Raw genomic sequence first — 17,213 nt, 5'->3', positions numbered from 1 at the left:
AAAGCAGACTAGAGAAGTATGGTCAGGGAAATGCCTGGATGGTCCCGAGCATGAAAGAAGGTGATTGTGGCCCTTCTCGAATCCCTGAGCCTGAATCCAGCCCACTCCCCTACTCCCCAGTTCTATCCCTAGGGCACCTAGCCCTAAGCCAAAGGCCAATCTTGTCACATTTTCTGTTAGTTCTCAATAGTCATAGTGCTGTGTACAGGAAAGCAATTCATTTGGAGTTGGACAGAAAGATTATTTACCAACTTGAACACCTACTTACCTGCTCCAAAATGTTGTTTCTTCAACTATAAAATGTAAAAATACCAACAACATATGGGCACCTTCTTACATTTCTGGGGTAGGGAATAGAGGAGTTATTATGGTATGACTTCTCCCAAAAGCAATTTATCAAGAGCCCTAAAAATATCTAGATTATTTGACAAGGTAATTTTGCTTTGGGGAATCTATACTGAAGAAATAATCTTTATTGTTGAAAGTATTACATATATGCATATAAATTTCCTGGTTAATCTCTCCCCACCCTACCCCCTGCATTCCCTCTGAAATTCATCAATCTGTTCCATGCTTCTCTGTCTCTGGATCTATTTTGTTCATTAGTATATTTTGTTCATTAGATTCCACAGATAAGTAAGATCATGTGATACTTATCTTTCTCTGTCTGGCCTATTTCGCTTACCATAATACTCTCCAGGTCCCTCCACGCTATTTCAAAGGGTAAGAGATCCTTCTTTTTTATAGCTGCACTAGAGGCCCGATGCACATAATTCGTGCAAGAGTATGCCTTCCTTCCCCCGGCTGCCAGCACAGGCTTCCCTCTGGCACTCAGGACCCAGGCTTCCCTCCAGCCACCAGCAGGTACTCGGGACTGGGCTTCCCTCGCAGCCCCAGCTTAGTCCGGAAGGATGGAAGGACATCCAGAAGGGTGTCCAGTCTAATTAGCATATTATGCTTTTATTATCTATACTAATAAAAGGGTAATATGCTAATTAGACCAGACATCTTCCAGACGTCCTTCCAGACAAAGCCACAGTGGCGGGGGCAAAGGCAGTTAAGGGTGATCAGGCCGGCAGGGGAGGGCAGTTAGGGGTTATCAGGCCTGCAGGGAAGGGCAGTTAGGGGCAATCGGGCCAGCAGGAGAGGGCAGTTAGGGGTGATCAGTCCAGCAAGGGAGCAGTTAGGGGCATCAGGGCAGCAGGCAGAGTGGTTAGGGATGACCAGGCAGGCAGGAGAGCGGTTAGGAGCCAGCGGTCCCGGATTGCGAGAGGGATGTCCGACTGCCAGTTTAAACCGGCAGTTGGCCATTCCCAAGATTGGAGAGGGTGCAGGCCAGGCTGAGGGTCCCCCACCCCATGCATGAATTACGTGCACCAGGCCTCTAGTTATAGATAGTATTCCAGGCTATCTAATTTTTTATCTACTTCAGTAAAATTGGACCAGGTTAGTGTTGGAGTTTCTAAGGGAGACAGTAGTTTACAAATCTTTCCTTGTCCAATTGAAAAGTAGATGCAGGAGTGAGACAGGAATTTACAAACAGCTTAAAAATTAAAACACAGTTTAAAGCTTCAAGCTCAGTTAGTAAATGTAGCTTGAACCCTACACCAAAATGGGCTACTAAAAACTTATCCCCACTCTTTCCAGCCGGGGCCAAGCTATGGGCATCTCTCGGGACAACTGGCACAAGCGCCACAAGACCAGGGGCAAGAGAAAGTCCTACCACAAGAAGCGAAAATATGAGCAGTGATGCCCGGCTGCCAACCCTAAGATTGGACCCTGCCACATACACACAGTCCAAGGGTGCGGAGGCAACAAGAAGTACCAAGCCTTGAGGCTGAATGTGGGCAACTTCTCCTGGGGCTCTGAGTGTTGTTCACACAACAAGGATTATTGATGTTGAATACAATGCATCCAACAATGAACTGGTCCACACCAAGACCCTAGTAGAGAACTGCATCGTGCTTGGTGACAGCACACCGTCCCGACAGCGGTAGGAGTCCCACTGTGCACTGCCTCTGGGCTGCAAGAAGAGGGCCAAGCTGACTCCTGAAGAGGAAGAGATTTTGAACAAAAAAATGATCAAAGAAATTTCAGAAGAAATATGATGGAAGGAAAAAGAATGCCACAATCAGCAGTCTTCCCAAGCAGCAGCTCCAGCAGGGCAAGCTTCTGGCATGCATCGCTTCAAGACCAGGCCAGTGTGGCCGAGCTATGTGCTCCAGGGCCAGGAGCTGGAGTTCTGTTTGAGGAAGAGCACGGCCCAGAAAGGCAAACAAATCCTCTTCCCTCCTATCTTAGCTCAGGTAGTAAAGGTGTTTATTCTAAAATAAATAAATAAAATAAATAAAAAACTTATCCTCCTTCCCCTCCCCACACCCCCAACCCTTCAGCCATCTCCAGGTCATGGGACCCACTTGGGAAGCATCAGAGCATACTAACTGAGTTAGAATCCCAGCTTTGCCACTTACTAGCTTATTTTCCATGTGATCCTTGGCAAGTTACTTTTTCTCTCTGTGCCTCAGGCTTCCCATCCATAAAATGGAGGCACTTGTATCTGACTCAGAGTTATCATGAAGTTTGAAATGTTTAGAACAGAACCTGGCACAAAATAAGCTATGGTATGATTATGATGGTTATTATTGGATAGACAGAACAGACACTACTGAGCCAGTGGCATGGGGCGTTGTGGCTAGATTTAAGCCCAGAGAGACAAGTCACAGGTGAGCAGTGACATGAACACATTAATTCTACCTAATGGGGAAATCTGAGCCAGTGCATGTTAGACTCTTGCCCCATCATTAGTGAGATTACTCTCTGGGCACATACCTCAGTTGCAGGTTTGATCCCCAGCTCCCAGTCAGGGCTCCAGCAGGAAGCAACCAATCAATGTGTCTCTCTCATGTTGATATCTCTCTCTCTCTCTCTCTCTCTCTCTCTCTCTCTCTCTCCCCTCCCTCCTTCCTTCCCTCCCTCCCTCCCCCAACTCTCTCTAAAAATCAATGGAAAAAATATCCTCAGGTAAAGACAAAAATAAATTACTAATTACTTATTTTTTTAAATGGGCAGAGGACCTGAATAGACACTTCTCCAAAGAGGACATACAAATGGCTAGAGATATATGAAAAAAAATGCTCATTGTCACTAATTATTGAAGAGATGCAAATTAAAATAACAATGAGGTACCACTTCACACCTGCCAGAATGGCTACCATCAATAAATCAACAAACAAGTGCTGGTGAGGATGTGGAGAAAAAGGAACCCTAGTACACTGCTGGTGGGAATGCAGACTGGTGCAGCCACTATGGGAAATGTATGGAGTTTCCTCAAAAATTAAAAATGGAATTGACATTTGACCCAGCGATCCCACTTCTAGGAATATATTCTAAGAAACCTGGAACACCAATCAGAAAGAATATATGCACCCCTATGTTCATAGCAACTTTATTTATAATAGCTAAAATAAAAAGTGAAAGAGAAAAATGTATCAAGAAACAGCCCGTGTCCATCAGTAAATGAATGGATTAAAAAAACTGTGTTACATTCACACAGTGGATATTATGTAGTGAATACTATGCAGCGGCAAAAAAAATAAGGATCTCTTACCCTTTGAGACAGCATGGAGAAACGTGGAAAGTGTTATGCTAAGTGAAATAAGCCAGTCAGAGAAAAACAAGTATCACATGATCTCATTCATATGTAGAATCTAATGAACAAAATAAACTGACCAAGAAAATAGATCCAGAGACATTGAAGCATGCAACAGATTGACGTATTTCAGAGGGGAAGGGGGGAGGGTGGGGGAAGAGATTAACCAAAGAACACATATGCATATTTGCATAATCTTTGGACAGATAATAGTGTGGGAAAGACTTGGGGCTGGAGCAGAAGCAGGGTTGAGGGGGTCAATGGGGAAAAAACAGGGGACATCTGTAATACTTTCAACAATAAAGATAAATTAATTTTTTTTAAAAAGGAAGTTTCCTGTCTTGGCATGTGTGGCTCAGTTGGTGGAGCTGCACCAAAAGGTTGCTGGTTCAATTCCTGGACAGGGCACATGTCTGGTTTGCGGGCTGGATCCCTAGTAGGGGGTGTGCAGGAGGCAGCCGATCGATGTTTCACTCTCACATCGATGTTTCTCTCTCTCTCCCTCTCCCTTTTTCTCTCTCTAAAATATCAATAAAATAAAATGTTTCCCTTTCACTTATTTTTTATTGTTATATTTGATATACAACATCATGTAAGCGTAAGGTGTACAACATATTGACGATATATTTTTCTCTTTCACTTTTTATTTTAATTTGTTAAATTTCAAAACTTTGTGATGAAGCTCTGGACCAGTAATACAAAAATAGCAAAGAGGCAATGGAACATTAGCAGTTTGTCCAATCTGAAAATCTATGAGACTATATACAAATTCTTGATATAATGGCAGACTCACATCAGTACAACTAGTCATGCTTTTGTTGAAATAAGGTGCTTAAATTCATGTTTTGATAAATTAAAAAAAATAACTTTCCTCCTTTCTTCAGTTTTCTCTATATTTTCTCCCCATTCTCTGAATTAAACAGAATTGCTACAATTCTGTTGCTTCCTTAACTTGTATTTAAAAATTGGCAAATATACATGTCTCCAAAAGAGAGGCTGACATGCTACAATTTGCCCACAATTTCGCATACAAAGGCACAGCCTGGAGTTTCCTTTTCACTCTTAAAGGAGTGAAATACCAACTTTGTAAATGAAAGCTCTAGACTAAGTCTTGAAATTTATAAACAATGGCACCCTAAACAACTCGCCAGGAAAAATGTTGCAACCCACAGCTGTTACACACTACATGTAATTCAAAACTTTCTCAAAGATGTGTCTTAGCAGGACCTACATCTCCTATTACACTCATTTTGCCAATCTTTCATTTAAGGTTTTGGTTTCATAAAATTGATTTAGAGTAAATCTGTGACAGAATGACAAAGGAATATGGTGTCCCTTTCCACTGAGATCTAACATAAGATAGTTCAAGATATGGAGGTGAAGTGACAGGAGACTATATATTTTCACTGGCAGTAAACTTCCTCTTCAGGAGAAATTTGTCTTTTCTCTGATGGGCTCTTTGGTTATGAAAGGGAAAGCACACAATAGCATGATTGAGGGCAAGACAATGAGAGAGCTAAATTGTACATTTTTTATAAAAGGAATTTTGAGTTACCAGGAGCAAGGAAGGAATTGCAAATTAGAGAGACAAAGAGATGAGAGAACAAGGGGGAAGAGAAAATTGGCAGTTGGAAGGCCAGGGAGCTGGACTTTTCAATCAGGGGCAACTAACATTCAATTTTAAGTAATCAGCTGTAAGTATTTTGTTTCAATGCAACTGCCATTTTACCATAACATCTTTATGAAATTCCCCGCTTTTATGAGTGGTGTTTGAAGTAAATGAAGGAAAAAATATGATGTTCCACATTTTAATTGACTCAGGGCATAGACAAGGGAAAAGACACAGAGTCAAGATGACAGTGAATTTGAAGATTATGAAAAGCAGGAAATTTCTGAAAAGCAAGAAAATTCTGAAAACCAATAAATGACTAAGGGGCCAAGTGGGAAACCCTGAGATGTTGGAGGGATGCTGTGTCACTTGGGCTTTGTCAAACAAGCAGAACCACTCTATGGGCTTTACTACAGGGATAACACCTTACACAACTGTGGGAGCTGTTGAGAAATTCTATGGAAGGCTGTTGCCTCCTTGTCTGTTGTTGGCCTGAAGTCTCTGCAGAGCCTCAGGACTAGCAGATGGGAAGAAATATTGGACATGGAAAGGGGAGATCAAGGACAAACTGGAGCCCTCATATCTCTCTCTCTCTCTTTCCCTCTCTCCTCCTCTCTCCCCCTCTCTCCCCTTCTCTCTCTCTCTCTCTCTCTCTCTCTCTCTCTCTCTCTCTCTCTCATCTCCAACATCGACAACACAGGTGATCTACAGAAGGAGTTGGCACTCCTTACCTCAGAGCTGCACACACACCTGGCTTAGGATTCAGAGAAGCTGAAGTAGGTTTTCCAGCAGGAGCTAGAGCAGCTGTGACCTTGGCTGCTGCCTTAAACCAACAAGATACATCAGCAGATCAGTGTCAACATGCATGAACTCCAAGAGTGACTGGTACCCCACACTGAACTTCAACAAATAGTGGCTCACTCTGAGTAATAATGAAAGGAATCACCCCATTTTCACATGGTTTTCCTGGACCCATGGATCCTAGTGATACAAGAACTGGCACTATAGGGGGGTCCAGTCAAGATGGTGAGTATGTAAATGCAGTACTCGCTGCCTCCCACAACCACATCAAAATTACAACTAAAATACAGAACACCATCATTCAGAAACACTTGAAATCTAACTGAACAAAGTTCTACAATTAGAGAATTAAAGAAAAAGCACATTGCAACTGGCTCATCAAGCCATTTACAGTAGCTTTTCCATACAACTGGTCTCTCTTGCCTTATGCTTCGAACTTTCCTAAAATCTCTCAAACAAGCAGCCTCGTACCTCTCAATAAATGGCCCCAGGCCCAGTTCTAGCAGCAACCCACCTTGGTTCAGAACTTGGCTTCTCCTAAGAACCTACAAGCCCAACATAAGTAGCAGCCACCTGCAGATTGCTCATTAGCTCATGCCAGGTGGCCAAAGACAGGGCACAGACAGTGGTTAACTTTACATCTCCCAGGGGTCCCAGAGCCAATGTACCCAGTGGTCAGCTTCAAACCATGCAGTATTATAACCATACCACCTCCACAAGTGACACACTAAAGGGGTGGACTCAGTGAGCACCAAAACCCTACTGAAGCAAGTCTTGCTCCATCGGGTCAGCTCCTGTACAGCAGCTCTTTTACTGTAGTCCCAGTCAATCCTTGCAATGGATGCCAACATCAATCAAGGCTCAACTACAATAGGACAGCTCACATGGGGGCACACCTGGAGTACCCAGCTCAGCTGTCTAGGGAGGCTGGGCCCTCCAGGACACTCCTACAGAAGGCCATTCTAACAAGTCTGGGAGCCATAGCAGATCTACCTAATACATAGAAACAAACACAGGGAAGCAGCCAAAATGCAGAGACAGAGAAACATGTCACAAATGAAAGAATGGAAGAACTCTCCAGAAAAAGAACTAAATGAAATGGAAGCAAGAAAACTACCAGATTCAGAGTTCAAAACAATGGTTATAAGGATGCTCATGGAACTTATTTAGAGCTTCAAGGAACTTAGTGAGAACATCAACATCATAAAAAAGGACCAGTCAGAAATAAAGGATACACTAACTGAAATAAAGAATAATTTACAGAAACTCAACAGTAGAGTAGAAGACTCTGAGAATCAAATCAAGAATTTGGAGTATGAGGAAGCAAAAAAACACCCAATCATAAAAGAAAAAAGAAAAAATAATCCAAAAATATGAAGATAGCATAAGGAGCCTCTGGGACAACTTCAAGCATATGAACATTCACATCATGTGGGTTTCAGAAGAAAAGAGGGAGCAAGAAATTGAAAGCCTATTTGAAAAAGTAATGACAGAAAACTTCCCTTACCTGGTGAAAGAAATAGACATACAAGTCCAGGAAGCACAGAGAGTCCCAAACAAGAGGAACCCAAAGATGCCTACACCAAGATGCATCATAATTAAAATGCCAAAGGTTAAAGACAAAGAGCGAATCTTAAAAGCAGCAAGAGAAAAGCAGTTAGTTACCTACAAGGGAGTGCCCATACAACTGTCAGCTGATTTCTCAACAGAAACTTTGCATGTCAGAAGGGATTGGCAAGAAATATTCAAAGTGATGAAAAGTAAGGACCTACAACCAAAATTACTCTATCCAGCAAAGCTATCATTTAGAATTGAATGTCAGATAAAGAGCTTCCCAGACAAGAAAAAGCTAAAGTAGTTCTTCACCACCAAACCAATACTACATGAAATGTTAAAGGGTCTTCTTTAAGAAGAAGAAGGGGAAAAAAGATCAAAAATATGAACAATAAATGGCAATAAATACATATCTATCAACAATTAAATCTAAAAATTAAAATAAATGAACAAGCAAAACAGAAACATTCTCATAGATACAGAGAACATTTTGACAGTTTCCAGATGGGAGGGGGTTGGAGGAGGAATGAAAAAAGTGAAGGGATTTAGAAGGACAATAGTGTAGTCATGGGGGTCTAAAGTACAGCATAGAAAATATAGTCAATAATATTCTAATAACTATTTTTGGTGTCAAATGGGTATGAGATTTTTCAGGACGATCGACTTAATAAGTTTTATAATGTCTAATTATTGGGGTGTGCACCTGAAACTAATATAATAGTGTATGGCAACTATAAATGAAAAAAAAGGATTTTTTAAAGACATTTCAGCCCTTTAAAAAGATAGCACCATACATTGGTCAATGATTTAAAGCACACACCACATTTAACCCTTCAAGGTGTTTCTACCAAGCCTGCATGGAAACTAATTATTTGAAAGGCTATTCCAGCATTCCAGCTACTTCAGGTTGATGAGAAACATGGTGAGATCAGTGAATTCCATTAGCATGAGTCCATTGCTGCACTTTAGTTGCTTTTAAATGAGTGACTTGATCAGGAGCAATGCTGTGGGAATATCTTGAAGGGAATTACATTATGTAAGTCCACAGATGGTGGTTTTGGCAAAAGCATTGAGAGCAAGTGCCTCTCCCAAGATGCATGTGGTCCAACGCAATCAACCTGCCACCAGGTGGCTGTCTGATCTTCCTGGGAAATGGTGCCAAATCAGGGCACAGAATTGTTCTCTGCTTGTTGGCAGGTTGGGTACTCAGACAGATCAGCCTTAGTGAGGGGAAGATCATGTTGCTGAGTCCATGTGTAACCTCCATCCCTGACACCATGGCCACTTTGTCCATGAGCCCATTGGGCAAAGATGGGATGACTAGGGAAAGAGCCTATTAACATCCACAGAGCAAAGTATCTTGTCCATCTTATTATTAAGATCTTCCTCTACTGAGATTGCTCTTTAATGAGCAGCCACATGAGACAAACATCTTCATGCTCTTACCCATTCGGAAAAATCTATTCACATACCTCTGCTACCAATTTTCAAGTTGTACTTCTTCTTGAGTGCACACAAGCATTCAATTCATAATTCTAACCATCTAGTCAAAGCACTAGTCACTGTCTATGAATCAGTGGAGAGCCATATCTTCGGCCATCTCTTCTTCTAGGAAAAAATAAATAACTAGATGCACTCCTTGAAGTACTTCCAACACTAGGATTTCCCTTCATCGCTATAGTACTTCAGAGCTATCTCAGGGTGGGCCAACAATACTGATTATATGCTTTGGAGATGTGCCACTGTACCATGCATATCTATAAACCAGGTCTGAATATTTTTATTCTTCAGTCAACATAAATCATAGAGAATTCCGCATGAGACCATATGTGTGCGTTGAGAAAGAGAAGGCAAGATAGCAAGAGTAGGGGCCCTATCTATCAACAGTTAAATCTAAAAAACAAAATAAATGAACAAGCAGAACAGAAATCGACTCATAGATACAGATAACATTTTGATAGTTGCCAGATTGGAGTGGGATTAGGGGCTGGGTAAAAAGGGAAAGAGATTAAGAAGTACAAATTGGTTGTTACAGAATAGTCATGGGTATGCCAAGTACAGCATACGGAATATAGTCAATAATATTCTAATATCTATGTACAGTGTCGCATGGGTGTGAGATTTATCAGGATGATCATTTAGTACGTTATGTAATGTCTAATCACGGGGGGAGGGAGGGTACACTTAAAACTAATATAATAATGTATGTAAACTGTAATTGAAAAATAAAAATAATTTTTAAGTGGAAAAATAAAAAGTAAGGGCCATTAACATCTGGGCCACTTGCTCATTCAATTTACTTGTGCCTTCAGGCCCTGTTGAAGCTGTACTCCATGCCCAACTTTATGGTTTGGTGGGCCAGCTAACACCCACTTTGTAATAGGTACCTCATGTTCATGTGATGGCCCATGATAAAGTGTTGGGTGTCTACTAAAGCCCAGTAGCAACCATAAGCTGTCTCTCAAAGAAAAACAGCCATCTACAAAGGATGGCAGAGCGTTGCTCCAAATTCTAACAGCAGTAGGCAATGTAATTCAGCGGAAGGGTCTGCAGATTCTATACATATCTCAACCTGTACAGCCACTGCAAGCACTATCAGATCCACTGGGTCACATGGCTAAGCACTTTACACAGCAACCTGGACCTGTTGCAGAGCCTTCTCTTTTTCTGGGTGATATTTTGACCCCTTTCTGCAATCAGTTGAATAGACACATGATATAATCGTCACTTGTATTTTTTAACTGATTTTAGAAAGGGAGGGGGAGAAAGAGAAAAAAAAAAAAAAACATCGATGTGGGAAAAACATGGATCCTTTGCCTCCTGTACACCCTCCAACCGGGTTTTGAACCCACAACCTAAATATGTACCCTGACTGGGAATCGAATCTGCGACTTTCCAGTGCCTAGGATGATGCTCCAACCAACTGAGCCACACCAGCCAGGGTTCTTTTGTACTTTTTTCTCCACTTATTGAGAACTTAAGTGAGGAAAAGGGGCTATTCACTGTGTGCTCCTCCTGTACTCTAACACATGGGATATGGGGACTCTGGTTAATCTTATTGAAATATTTAAGGAAAGGGTAGCCCAGTAAGGCTGGAGCTCTTCAGGACCCCCAGTGGCCAGCATGTATGTGTAAGATATAGATCCTAAAAATGGAGGAAAGGGACAAACAGTGATAAGACCACTTCTCTGATACCAAAACAATTGGTTGCAATGTGAAGATTTCAGTTAATCATCTCTTTAATTTTTTCCACTGCACTAAGCATCCAGTTTGACTGACGGGTCAGGTGTTTTGGCCCCACAGCCTATAAATAACCATCTCTGCGTCCATGAAAAGGAGGGCCTTCAGTGAACTGGAGACTCATTTAGACTATGTGAACATTATAGTTCTCAACTCTTTGCTGCTTAACGTATTTACTTTGTGTTCTTGCCAGGCAGACTGAACAAAAATGCTAATTTAACCCAGTTTAAAAAACAAAGAGGACGGAGATCTCACTTTAAATGGGATCATTTTTATTCTTGTCATATCTGCCTCGGACATGGACTTTTAATATTTAAATATTATTTCCTGTGAGAGCTGAACTTTCAGGATTTTGTGGCTATGAAAGGATTCAAATTTCAGATTCTACCTTGTGTGAAAATATCATTCCAAAGTGTGTGTCCCAGGAGAATAATAATAGACCTGAGTCCTGGCATATTTTTTAAATGAACTTTTTTCAGAGGTCTCTTTAAATATAGCTTATTCTCTCTCCTTCCTAGACACCAGGAGGTAAGCAATGATGCCTTTCATTTTCTCCCAAATTCAGTCTGACTCTATTACCAAATTACTTATTATAAGCAGAATAAGTAATTACAAAATGACGAAAGAATATCATGTCTGCATTTAACACATTAAATATTTTATAATATGCTAACCTTGCCCTTTCATTCTAATTAAAAATGTTACATTAATTATCTGTAATTATAATTTAACTATTAAAAACATGTCTGTTGCTTTCCTTTGTTATTAGTGTAATCCTGCCCACAGTCTACCAAATACTAGGGTTTCCTGTTATTATATAAACCTGCCCACAATCTACCAAATACTAGGGTTGCAGTGATTAACAGTAATAAATCCTGAGAAGTCACATTTTATCCGTAAGCAGTCTGAACAAAGTGGGCCTTTTAAATGCCAGCTTAAATGCTACATTGCTCTGGCATGCTTTGTAAAGTTGAGTACATTCTGTCACTTTGCATCCCATAATTTCACATAGTGTGAGAAGTGCAGTGTGCCTGCTATTGACCGTGGCCTGGCAAAGTTTACTTCTTGCTCGTGAGAAATTAACAAGGAGAGTCTGCTCATCATAGTCACTCAAGAGCCCAGGCTGGCATAAGCTCCATTTCAACACATGCTTTCACCGTGCTGAGAGGGAGAGTTCTTTTAAAAAGCATGACAAGTCGTGTTTTTAACATTTCTGCTTGGAAGGGACATCCTCCATTTCTGCTCACATTCCATTTGCCGAAGCAAGCTGCACAGCCATGCCTGAGTTCAATAGGGGAGGGACGTCAGATCCTCCCTTCAGAAGTCCCACTGCATGCTTGTGAGCAGTAGTAATACATCTACCACTCTGTGACTCAAATGCATGAAGCGGGGGATATGTTTTCTAGAACTGATCTTATCTCCCTCTGGAGCCCTACTCCCAGTGATGGTGAGAGATTCCTATTCGGGATTTCCCTGAAGTGCTCTAATTACTTCTAGCCCCCATCCCCTAAAGACTCTCAATGAGAATGGGAGAAGGTGGGCCAAGGCCCACAGGCTAAGTCCTATGCCCTTCTCCTCTCCCATACCCACTTCTCCTGAGCTCTAAGCTCGGCCCTCCAAATTTTGGAGTTTTGTTTTTTAAAAGGAAGCTTTGGAATTTAGAAAGGTGTGGTGTTGTGTTTTTGTTTGTTTTTTATTTTTTTTTTCAACAGAGCCTGGCTTTCAATAACTGCCTCGCCCTGACTGGTTTGGCTCAGTGGATAAAGCGTCAGCCTGTGGACCGAAAGGTTGTAGGTTCAATTCCGGGCAAGGGCACATGCCTGGGTTGCGGGCTCAGTCCAACATGCAGGAGGCAGCCAATCAATGATTCCCTCTCATCATTGATATTTCTATCTCTCTCTTCCTCTCCCTTCCTCTCTGAAATCAATAAAAATATATTAAAAAATAAAAAATAACTGCCTCACTGTAGACTTAACAAATCTAGTATAAATGGTATGAATTGGATGATGACAAATCAGCAATGTGGAAACATGTCATTCCCTTTATTTTCATATCTGCACACACTTTTCTTTGATGAGCTTCCACTCCACTTGACTGCAAAGAAACTAAATTTAGTCCAATCCACTTGGCCCAGCCCAGCAATGTCTTTTAATTCACTTCAGGAATTAGTCTCAGTTAGTATCACTCAAGTCTCTTTCCCAGCTTCCTTCTCCTCCTTCCCTTTGACTCTACACCCTGGAGAAATGGCAGGATTGAGTGCCTCACTCACTTCTGAGGCAGGTTCTGGGCCCTGCAGAAAAAGTCAAGCATCCTTGCCAGGCCATGTGGTGGGGACCCAACACTCTCTTCATCCCTCTCAGCTGCACTGTTCCTTGGTTCCTTCATACCCAATGGTAGGAGAGCACATCTGTCAGCCTAGTCTCCAGAGGAGCTCCTGGCAAGAAGTAGGAACCAGCTTCGTGTTCTAGAATCACCCTTCAAACCCCACGTGATACTCTTAGGGACTCTCTGGGTTGGGGGTCAACAGAGAGAATAGGTCAAGTACGTTCTATACCTCTGCAGAAGGGAGAAAGGGGAAGAGATTAGGTGCCTAATATAACACCCCATGACCTCTGCCTTCTCCAAGAAGTCCCTTCTCCTTTTCCAGATGGCCTTATATATTCCCCTTCAGGCAGGAGGAAGTTGAACCACTTTGTGGGGGGGGGGGGGGGGGGGGCGCAGTCACTTTGGCACACACCTGACAAGCTGTCATTGGGTGTGGACTTGGATGATGCATGAGTGGGTAGTCATGACCAAAGGAAAGTTGAGCTTGTGGTCCAATGTTTCAGGTTATTTCCCCATGTAAATATTTTATACATGCCGCGTCCACAACTTGATCTGTGAAAGGTCAAGCTCTTCCTCTTTATGAAGATGGCATCGAAAGCTAAGAAGGAAGCCCCTGCCCCTCCCAAAGCCAAAGCCAAAGCAAAGGCTTTGAAGGCAAAGAAAGCGGTGCTGAACGGCATCCACAGCCACACACACACACACACACACACACACACACACACACATACACACACAAAAGAAGATCTGCACGTCACCCACCTTCCGACGGCCAAAGACACTGAGGCTCCAAAGGCAGCCTAAATATCCTCAGAAGAGCGCACGCAGGAGAAACAAGCTTGACCACTATGCCATCATCAAATTCCCCCACTACCAAGTCAGCCATGAAGAAGATAGAAGACAGCAATACACTGTGTTCATTGTGAATGTCAAAGCCAACCAGCACCAGATCAAACAGGCTGTGAAGAAACTCTATGATATTGATGTGGCCAAGGTCAACACCCTGATCAGTCCTGATGGAGAGAAGAAGGCATATGTTCAACTAGCTCCTGACTATGATGCTTTGGATGTTGCCAACAAAATTTGGATCATCTAAACTGAGTCCAGCTGCCTAATTCTAAATACAAAAATATTACACTGTAAAAAAAAAAAAAGTCAAGCTCTTGATTTATCTCTTGTTCCCCAAATGTCTAGCCTAATTAATACTTTTGGAATACTGAATGTATGATCTACAAAGCAATATTTTGAAAAGGTCCTGATTGTCATTCCCCCACGTTTCTTCTGCCTTTTTGGTCCCAGATCCTTACATCAGAGCCCACTGATGCCTTTTTCCCACAGGTCAAGAGTATTATAACCTGGGGCTTGAGATTCACAGATGCTAGATGCTGACCAAACAGAGCACAAGCCTGGCTCTCCAGGGACACTCCATCAATCAAGAATTGAAAAGAAGCCAAGAATTGGGTCATGTCTAAAGAATCAGGGTTGGGCCCTATTTCTTATTTATTAGGAAAAATTATCTATCTGTCTTCAGGTTCTCTCTCTGTGTCAACATGCACAGACACACACAGTTCTTAAACAGAGATGGGGGTACTCCCCCAGCTGTTTTAACTGTCAATGGGATAAGCAATATAGCATATGTGAAAAGCTTTGTGGTCTGTAATAGGCTTTGAAAGTATAAGTTGAGCCCTGGCCAGCATGGCTCAGTTGGTTGGCACATCACCCCATGCACCAAAGGGTTTCAAGTTCGATTCCTGGTCAGGGCACATACCCAGGTTTAATCCCCAGTCAGGGCACATGTGGGAGGCATATCCTAGAGTGAGAATTTAAAAAAAAAGTATAAGTTGATGTTAGTATAGATGATGATTTTTTTATTACATCTCTTGAACTGGTACATTCGTGGAATACAGGACCCCCCATCACCACTTACTTAGCAACAATACAGCAGAGTAGATATGACTGTGACCATTGGCACCACAAAGACATAGATTTGAACCTGGTTCTGTCACTCACTGGCTGGGACACTTAACAAAAGTATTTTTTGTTTTTGTTTTTGTTTTTGTTTTTGTTTTCTTAGCAAGGTTCTTAACCTCCCTGAGGGTCAATTATCCCATCAGCAAAATGGAGATAATAATGAATGTGCAATATTATGGATCATAAAAAAGAGACCATTATTACTGTTTACTACTTTACTTTTCACTTTTGTCAAATGATGTCATGCTTTGCTTCTCTTAGATCCTTATTCAATAATCCAGGAAAATATACATATCTGGCCCGGCTAGTGTGGTTCAGTTGGTTGGGCATCCCCCTGTGCACCAAAAGGTTGCTGGTTTGATTCCTGGTCAGGGCATGTGTCTGGGTTGCATGCTCGATCCCCATTAAGGGTTGTGCAAAGACAGCCAGTAATGTTCCACTCTCACATCAATGTTTCTCTCTCCCTCTCCCTTCCTCTCTCTCTCTAAAAATCAATATAAATATTTTTAAAATACATCTTCCTTAAAGAAAGAAAGAAAAGAAAGAAAGAAAGACAGAAAGAAAGAAAGAAAGAAAGAAAGAAAGAAAGAAAGAAAGAAAGAAAGAAAGAAAGAAAGAAAGAAAGAAAGAAAGAAAGAAAGAAAGAAAGAAAGAAAGAAGAAGGAAGGAAGGCGGGAAGGCGGGAAGGCGGGAAGGAGGGAAGGAAGGAAGGAAGGAAGGAAGGAAGGAAGGAAGGAAGGAAGGAAGGAAGGAAGGGAGGGAGGGAGGGAGGGAGGGAGGGAGGGAGGGAGGGAGGGAGGGAGGGAGGAAGGAAGGGTCAGGCACTCTCCTTTGTGAGCATTCATCCCACAAGTGTTGTAGAAGGAAGCTGAATTGACACAACATCGATAACATAGCCTCTCAAAACATTAAGCATCATCCCTTATCTTGGAGAGCCATTAGAAGCTGAGCAAGAAACAGACGTGATTGTATCAGGCCAGCCCACAAGGGGACTAGAACGCCATGATCAGCCTTTGCTGGAGTATTTGGCAGTACCTAACCTTATAAAACCCACTGCGAATACATGATGAATGGCATTCATCTGCAGCACTAAGATTAAGGGCTTTTGCACAAATGAAATATACTGCAGGTTGTATACAATTCCCCCTTCTCCAGTTCACTCTCGTTTTGTAAGGCTCACAGAAATGCCTGTGAGTCCCATGTCCTTGGATGGCCTCATTAAGATCATTCTTTGTTTGCTCTAATTTCTAGTGAGTAATTCATTTTAAAACTTTGGTAACTGTTATTAATCACAACTTATTTGTGATACACCTCACCAAAAGACATTTCGATTGAGGACTGCTGCTCCAGATAAGGGACACTGGAATTAGTTTAAATATTGATGCTGAGTGTCAGTTATTAGTAGAATTTGCAATAACCTAACCTAGCCTATCGCCTATGTTGTTATATGCTATACTTTATAATTCACTTAAATTTTTTTCTATTTAATTACTTATGTTATTTCTTCAATGATCCAACATGTTTAAAAGGACAGCATGATTTAGGAATGGTTTATTACATCTTCTCATCACAAATATTTCTCATGTAGCTGCTCATGGTCATTTTGAATATCATGCATTAACTGTCACCATGCTTTTATGAAACGGTTTTCAATAACATGATTTATAAAGTGCCTTGTGCTGAAACATATTTCCATTTATTTCTTCATGTAGTACAATTAGGATTGAAATGTTATATTTGCTCACCAGCCTGTGTACTCCTGTATAGTTCATACTTGTGACTACTTCTAGAATAATTATATGAAAGTAAATGAAATTAAAGATACTTAATATAAATGGTTACCCTCAAGACATACTGCCCATATTAAACTGTCTGGAGATCTGGTGCTCATCTCAATGGGCGACCAACAGATGGAGAGCTCTGTTTGTCACGTTACTTTGGAGCTTCTAAACGTGCCTGATGGGAATTCCATTACTTGCACCAGCTGCACAGGTGACCTCCTTGCCTTCCACTTGCCAGTTTCAGAATATACGAGGCAGTTTTAAACATGATTTTAAAATACAACAT

General features: G+C 41.6%; 2 pseudogenes across 2 annotated transcripts; both read left to right on the top strand.

Moving 5' to 3' along the window:
• Nucleotides 1-1,660: 1,660 nt before the first annotated feature.
• Nucleotides 1,661-9,979, top strand: LOC307101066 (small ribosomal subunit protein eS8-like; annotated as a pseudogene). The gene is made up of 2 exons: nucleotides 1,661-2,306; nucleotides 9,926-9,979. The product of its transcript is annotated as a small ribosomal subunit protein eS8-like (transcript).
• A 3,778-nt stretch (nucleotides 9,980-13,757) lies between these two features.
• On the top strand, nucleotides 13,758-14,271 carry LOC307102196 (large ribosomal subunit protein uL23-like; annotated as a pseudogene). The gene has a single exon. The product of its transcript is annotated as a large ribosomal subunit protein uL23-like (transcript).
• Nucleotides 14,272-17,213: the final 2,942 nt, after the last annotated feature.

This window comes from Cnephaeus nilssonii (assembly GCF_951640355.1).
Source record: "Cnephaeus nilssonii genome assembly, chromosome: 6".
Classification (NCBI taxonomy): domain Eukaryota; kingdom Metazoa; phylum Chordata; class Mammalia; order Chiroptera; family Vespertilionidae; genus Cnephaeus; species Cnephaeus nilssonii.
This window is presented reverse-complemented; position numbering and strand designations above follow the sequence as displayed.